We start from the raw sequence: 8,481 nt of genomic DNA, 5'->3' as shown, positions 1-8,481 counted from the left end.
CAATGTGGCAGTTATAATGTACAATGTTCTCTTGGTTCTGCTCACTTCACTCAGCATCAGACCATACAAGTCTTTCCAGATTTTTCTAAAGTCAGCCTGTTCATCATTTCTTATAGCACAATGGTATTCCATTACATTCATATACTCCAACTTGCTCAGCCATTCCCCAATTTATGGGCATCCTCTCAATTTCCAATTCTTTGCCACCACAAAAAGAGCTGCTATAAATATTTTTGTACATGTCAGTCTTTTTCCCACTGATATGATCTCTCTGGGATTCCAATTTTCCCACATTTCCCCTAACATTTATTATTTTTTTGTTTTGTCATGTTGGCCAATCTGATAGGTGTGATGTAGTACTTCAGAGTTGTTTTGATTTGCATTTCTCTAATCAATAGTGATTTAGAGGATTTTTTTCATATGACTATAAATGGCTTTAATTTCTTCATCTGAGAACTGCTTGTTCATATCCTTTGACCATTTATCATTTGGGGAATGACTTGTATTATTATGGATTTGACTTAATTTTCTATATATTTTAGAAATGAGACCCTTATCAGAGAGATTGGTTGTAAAAATTCTTTCCCAATTTTCTACCTTCCTTCCAATCTTGGTTGCGTTGGCTTTGTTCATGCAAAAACTTTTCAATTTAGTGTAATCAAAGTTATCCATTTTGCTTTTCATAATGTTCTCTGTCTCCTGTTTGATCATGAATTCCTACATTTTCCATCAATCTGATAGGTACACTATTCCTTGTTGTCCCAGTTTGCTTATAGTATCAGCCTTTATATATAAATTATGAACCCATTTTGACTTTATTTTGGTCTGTGGGATGTGATTTTGATCTATGCCTAGTTTCTGTCATACTCTTTTCCAGTTTTCCCAGCAGTTTTTGTTAAAGAGTGAGTTCTTATCCCAGAATATGCTTCTTTTTTTGATTTGGCCAATTCTATTTTTAAAAAAATTCTTCCAGGCAGAGCCAAGATGGCAGAGTGAAAGTAGTGACTTGCTTGAGCTCTCCCCTAAACCCTCTAAATACCTGTAAAAACTAGCTCTGAACAAATTCTAAAGCAGCAGCACCCACAAAAAGACAGAGTGAAATAAATTTCCAGCCAAAGACAGCCTGGGTGGTTGATCAGAAAAGTATGTCGCACCAGGTGGGGAGAGTAGCACAATTCAGGGTGTGTGTGCAGGTGGGCGCACAGGCAAAACAGGCTTCAATGCAACTGGAGTAGGCCTCAGAGGACTGAATCATGGGCAGCTGTGGTGGTTTCCAGACTTCTTAACCCACGATCACCAAAGAAAACTTAAAAGCTCAGTGGGAAAAGTTTGTGACTGTGATGAGAGAGAGGAGATCAGTCCCTGCCCTAGTTCTCGAGAATGACCATAGGGTGGCAGCTGCCTCCAGAGCTTCTGGCCCACAGACTGAGGGGGAAATGAGTGGCTAGTCAGAGGGGGATTGCAGGGATCTCTTTGCCAGTGCTGAAGCAGGAATTTTTTGCTTTTCTCATGCTTGGATCTGGGTCACAATTCTGCGTGGCATTCCTGGGATGAGGAGGAGTGTTGGCATGGTGGAGCTTGTAGTGGGATGGAGAGGAAATCTTCCTAATAGTTCCAAGGCAGAAAAGAGTGCTTGTGGTCACTCATAGACCACATCACAGGCCAGGAAATGAGTAAACACCTCACCCCTTATCATATCACCTTTGAAGAACTGAAAATTTAAAGGTCCTTAGAAGTATCTCTGAAAACAGCTGTACAAACCCCTGATGCTTGGGACAGTACAAACTCCACCCTAGAAGTAGATCCCTACCTTAACAAAGAGTTTAAAACTCAAGTAATTGGCTGGGATCATGACCAAGCCTTGGAAAAAAAAAATGTCAGACCATAGAATCTTTCTTTGGTGACAAATAAGATCAAAACATACAACCAGAAGAAGACAACAAAGTCAAAGCTCCTACATCCAAAGTCCCTGGGAAAAATATGAATTGGTCCCAGGCCATGGAAGAGCTCAAAAAGAATTTTGAGAAGCAAGTAAGAGAAGTAGAAGAAAAACTGGGAAGAGAAAAGTGATGCAAGTAATTCTTCTATTCAGTGATTTTAAAAAAAAATATATCTTTGTCCACTTGGCCAATTCTGCTTTTTAAGGGGTTCTTCTGTTCAGTGGATTTTTATACCTCTTTTACCATTTGGCCCATTCTATTTTTAAGATATTTTTTCATCAATATATGTTCATCAATATATGTTTACCAAACTGTTTAGTTTTTTCATTATTATTATTACTTTCTTGCATTACTATAATTTGGTTTTCTAATTTTTCCTCAATCTCTCGTTTAATTTTTGAAATCTCTTTCAACCTCTTCCAGGAACTCTACTTGAGCCTAAGACTAGTTAATTTTTTGTGAGGCTTTGAATATGGCAGTTTTGATGTGTCTTCTGAGATTGTTTTGATCTTTCCTGTCACTATAATAAATATCTATGGTAAGGATCTTTTTGTTGTTGTTGTTGTTGTTGTTATTGTTGCTGGGTTTTTTTTCTTCTCATTTTCCAGTCTATTTCTTGACTTTTAACTCTCCTCCTCACACTGGGACTACAACCTATGTCTGAAACCCAGATCCATGTATGGGCTAAGCAGCAGAGTCCTATACCCAGTGCCAGCAAAGGGACCCCTATAATCTCCTTCTGACTAGTTGCCTGGTTCCATTGCTGTCTATGGTCTGAGAGCTCCAGAACTGCTGCCACAATTGATCAAGTCACCCCCCTTTCCCTGCTGCTGGTTTGTTTGGGCCTGGCCTGCTCTGACACAGCTTACATTGGACTGGACTCTACTCTCACCCCAGTGAAACAGAACTTTTCTGACAACCTTCTAAAAGTTGTCTTAGACTAGAAAATTGTTTCATATCATGCTTTTGTGGGTGCTGTCACTCCAAAATTGATTTTGAGGTATTATTTAAAGTTGTCAGGAGAACTTAGATGAGTCCCTGCCTTTTCTCTGACATCTTGGCTCTGCCCTTCCTGTATTCTACTTTCTAAAGAGTTCTTTTCTTCAGTGAGATTTTTTTTTGTCTCTTTTGCCATTAACCTATTTTTTAAAACCTCTTTTTTATTATTAAGGTGTTATTTTCTTCAGCATTTTTCTGTGCCTCTTTGAAAAGCTGTCAATTCTCTTTTTCAATTTTTCTTGTATCACTCTCATTTCTTTTCAATTTTTTTTCTATCATTCTTATCTCTTTCTTTAATTCCTCCAGGGATTCTGGTTCAGCTTGTTCATTTTTGTTTGAGGCTTTGGTTGTAGCCGTTTTTATATTATTTTCTTTTTCTGTCTTTATGTCTTGGTGTTCCTTGCCACAATGGTAGTTTTTATGCTCAAGTTCTCTTTTTGTTGTTTGTTCATTTTTATAGTATATTTCTTGACTTTAAACTTCACGTTGAAGTTAGGGAGGCACTCTCCCAAGCTTCAGACTTCTTTCATGTTCTGTTTTCAGGGCTAGTTTTGGGTGTTTGAAAATTTTAGGTTTTTCCAAGGTGTTTTGTTCTGGACAGATGTATACTCTCTTCCCTCCCATCCTTCACTCCAATCTTTACTTAGCGATGGCTTATGCTCCCCTGAAGCCACAATTGCTAGCACTCCTCTTGGCCCTGGAACTGTGACAAGGGCCAATATTTTCTTGCATCCACAAGTGTTACAGCTCCTCTCCATCATAGAACTGCAAGTTGTCCCTTTCCATTTCTGGTTCTAAGAGCTCCTGAAGCTTCTATGCTGCCATTATCACAGATGTCTCCCAGGTTAATTGTAGCCACACCATGTCTGCTCCAGGCAGATGCCCACTCTGGTTGCACAGACTTTTCCTACTGACCTCCTGATATATCTTTGGCTGGGAAATTTCTCACTTTCACCTTTTGTTGTCTCTACCAATCCATAATCCAATTTCAGGCACTATTTTAAAGTTATTTGGAAAGTGGATTTGGGGATAGTTTGGCAGGGTTACTGCCTTTTGTCCACTACCTTGGCTCTGTCTCCAAAGATGGGATTTGTATCTAAGTTCAGTGATTTTGAATCTGATAGCATTTCTATTTTACTCTCTTCTCCTCTTCAAAAAGATTTCCAATTAGAGATGGTCCCTGCCTTTCCCTTCTCTAATCGTCTCAGGCCACCAACAATCTTAGTAGGGTGTTTGACCTGATATAGTTTAAAGGCTTAAATAAGATGAGGAACAGTACCTATCTTGTTTTGGTTGAGATCATAGATCACCAGTCTTTAACAGTTTCCCCTCTACTGAGTACAAATTTATTTCTGGCTTTACCTTATGCCCTGTTTCTATGCCTTACAAATTCTGGCACTGCCATCTGACCTACTGATGCTATCTGAGGATCCCTGAGTATTTCCATATGCTTTACTGCTGAATGCTTATGACTTCCTAAACTTTCCCTCTGTCATGCATGTGAACTTTATTTTATGGGTTTTCTGCAATTAAAGTGAGAACTCTTTGAGAAAAAGGATTCTTTTTTTCTGTTATATCCACAGAATTTAGCATAGGCCTTGGCACATCATAAGTACTTGTTTCTTTTAATTCATTCATTCATGATGAATCTTCATGTAGAAAATGAATTTAATAATACAAGTACTACCTACCTCAGGGCAATGCTATGAAAATCAAGTAAGATAGATGTGTTAAATGTGTTGAAATGGTATAACCCTCAGTCATGCTGTTAGGGAAGACCGTTGTCTGATGGTCACAAAGATCCTGGGAGTTGTATTTCATAAAGTCTTTGTGGCCAGGACAAACCTTGACAAAAAAACTGTTACAATGTTAAAGTATTATAGACATAGAAGATATTACTTATCTGTTAAAATGAAAATCCTTGGCACTCTGGTTAATAAAATGGTTTATAAACCAGTTTTACCTAACACAGATTTTAGAATGGTTACCTTTTACAATTTAATGAGGTAATAATGAGTTACACTTTCCCCTAGTTACAGAACTTCACACATATGAGTGTACCACTTATTGGGGTCTTTAAAAAATATCCTCAGACAACAGGGAACTTTTTAGCTTTTGCTCCTTGTTGGAAAAAAGCAATATTATATAAGAAAATATGAAATTAAACATTACTATAATGAGAACAATTAGTATAATGAAAACCCACTGAGTTTCATAGAGAATATCTCAGTTGTTCCTTTGATCTTCCCAGTTTCCTTTTCTAAAGGACAATCTTGATTTTTTTTTTTACATTTTCAAAGTTTCTTTTATTTGATAGACTACCTTGTTAACAAAGTACACTTTTTTTATAGCAGGAGAGTTGCTCATAAAAATTACTGCTGACTTGAAAAGGGGTGAGGAAAAAAAAGACGTTCCAAGGGAGAAGCCTTAAATGGAAAAAAGATAGAAAAACAGAGATTGAGAAATGTTCTGTCATGCTCAGTCCAATCCATAAGCATTTGTTAAGTATTTCCTATGTATCAGGCACTCTGATAAGCTTTGGAAGGGAGGATTTCAAATTTGGCCTTAGACACTAGCCAAGTAACCTTGGCCTTAATTCAATGAACATATCTACTTCAGTTTCCTTAATTTAAAATGTGATAATAACACTTACCTCCCAGCCTTTTTGTCAGTATCAAATGGGATAATATCTGTGAAGAGCTTAGCATCATGGCTGGCACATAACAGGAACTTAATAAATTAGTTTCCTTCCTTCTTTCTTTCATGAGTTACACATAATTCAATTTATAGTATTTATTCCAAAGTTTATTTAAAGATTCAATATCAGGGAGATGAAAAATGAAAAAAAAATAAGGAAGAAAACATATTTGAAGAATGTTGGCAAGTAGCCAATAATAATATTGCCTTTCCTTAGCAAACTGAGACTGGCAGAGGCTTCCTGACACAAATGTCCCTTTTAAAAATGCAAATGTTATCCCAGTGTTACTGTGTGGATAAAAATATTGGATTATCCCCATGGTCATCTCAGAGATAAATGGAAAGAGGTTCTATTGAACTTTTTACTATGCCTAATTTGTAAAGGAAGGAAAGGGATGAATGTGATATCACCACAGGAATGGACTTTGTGGTAGCATGGCTTGGTGGATGACTAGATGGGATGCAGAGAATTGTCTGGTTTGGTCAAAGAAAAATATATTGACTCAAGTAAGTTTCCACTCACTTAAAATTGCTGAATTTGAAACGGCTTCAAATATTCAACAGATTAACTTTCCCAAAATTAAGGTCTGGTTTCCAAAGGTCTTGTGTTCAGGTTATTTCTGGTCTAAGTGACAAGAATTAACAGAGCTAGTAGTGGTGGCGGGGGATATAACAAAATGGTCTGTATTCACAAAGGGAGCTTAGAAAAGGAGTACAACAAAGTTGTATATTGTCACCTTATTTATTTAACTTATATTCAGAGAACTACATGTGAAGTGCCAGGTAGGATGACTCAAAAGCTGGAATTAAGGTTGCTGGAAGAAATACAGACAATCTCAGATATGCAGATGATCCCATTCTAACGGCAGAAAGTGAAGAGGAATTAAGAAGATGTGATAAGGGCAATAAGAGTGAAAGACTAGATTATAAAATCTGCTTAGAAGCTTACCATCAAAAAACAATGAAACAAACAAACACACAAAAAGCTAAGATCTTGTGAACTGGTTCCATCACTTCCAGGTAAATAAAGAGAGAAGGAATGGAAGTATTGTCATATTTTGTACTCTTGTTCTCAAAGAACACTGCAAATGGTAACTGCAGTCATGGGATTAAAAGACAGTTGTCCCTTGGAAGTAAAGCTATGGTGAATCTGGACCCCATATTAAAATGCAGAGACATCGCTTTGCTAACAAAAATCCATACAGTCAAAGCTGTGGTTTTTCCAGTAATGATGTATACTTCTGAGAGTTGGACTATAAGAATAGCCTAGTGCTGCAGAATTGACACTTTTGAATTGCGGTGCTGGAGAAAACTTTTGAGAGTCCCTTGGACAGCAAGGAGCTCAACTCAGTCAATATTTAAATAAATTAATTCAGATTACTCACTGGAGGGTCAAATACTGAAACTGAAGCTTAAACATTTTGTTCACATAATGAGAAGATGAGACTCATTGGAAAAGACTCTGATGTTGGGAAAGATTGAAAGCAAAAAGAAAAGAGGATGGGACAGGATGAGATGAATAAGATAGTGGCATGGGATCAATGAAAATAAACTCAGACAGACTTTGAGAGATAGTGGAGGATAGAACAGCCTCATGTGCTATGGAGGATGAGGTCATGAAAAGTGGAACACGACTGAACAACAACAAAGGAATTCCAAAGCTTTCTAGTCCAGTGTTCTCCTTTTAGAGACAATAAAAATGAAAACCAGACTGAGAAAAGTGAGTTGCCCAAACTCATATAAGCAGTAAGTTACAGACGTAAGATTTGAATCAAGGTTTTCTGATCCCAATGCTAGCATTCTTTCTTCTGTATCATATTATTGCTTCAGGGTTGATGAAGCCAACACAATCAGCTCCTCCAAGGAGAGCCTGTGAAATATACTCAAAAACAACTACAATTTATTTTGTCTTTTGATTTAGTCAGAAAGTCAACAAGCATTTGGTCACTACTCACTGTGGGTTTGCCTCAATATTAAGCTCTATGGACACAACACTGTGTTAAGCTCCCTGCCCTCAAGGAGCTCACCTCTTAATGGGAGAAATAACAAGTTAATAAATGTATTTAAGACACACAAGTAGATAGAATGTAACCTTGGAGCATAAGACTCAAATTTCTGGCAGAACCAGAAAAAAACAAAACAAAACAAAACAAATAAAAAAAAACAACCTCTTCAAGGGAATATCAGTGACACTCCCCCCCCCCAGGCAGTTAGGAGGTGCAATGGTTAGAGTGCTTGGCCTAGAGGCAGGAAAACTCATTTTCCTGAGTTCAAATCTGGCCTCAAATACTTACTAGCTGTGTGAGCCTGAGTAAGTTATTTAATCCTTTTTGCCTCAGTTTCTTCATCTATAAAAATAAACTGGAGGAGGAAATGTCAAACTACTCTAGTATCTTTGCCAAGGAAATTCCAAATGGGATGATGAAGAGTCAGACATGACTGAAACAACTGAACAACATTTTTCCTATTTTATGTCATCTCATTGGTCATTGGACAAAGACTACAGTTTTAGAACATTGTAATTTAGTTGTTTAAATGAGTTCTTTAAGGAAAAGCAAAAGAAACACTGCTTCCTAATGACTCTTCCTTAATTTCTAGCACTGAAATTTCTAGAATCAGGGAGTTACAAGGAGCTTTAAATATCATGTATTCCAAAGTATACTTGAAGAAGGGAGAAACTTCAATGGAGAGATATCATGTTATGATGGAAAGATTTCTAAATTTGGAGTCAGGGGAATTGAGTCTGAATTCTAATACTTGTCCTTATCTCTTGTGTGACCATAGTCAACTGCTTTAGGTCTCAGTATGAACTTCTGAAAAATGAAAAAGGTTTGTCACAATGACT

The sequence above is a fragment of the Vombatus ursinus genome, unplaced genomic scaffold (assembly GCF_900497805.2).
Source record: "Vombatus ursinus unplaced genomic scaffold, bare-nosed wombat genome assembly UNPS02014837.1, whole genome shotgun sequence".
In the NCBI taxonomy this organism is placed as follows: domain Eukaryota; kingdom Metazoa; phylum Chordata; class Mammalia; order Diprotodontia; family Vombatidae; genus Vombatus; species Vombatus ursinus.
This window is presented reverse-complemented; position numbering follows the sequence as displayed.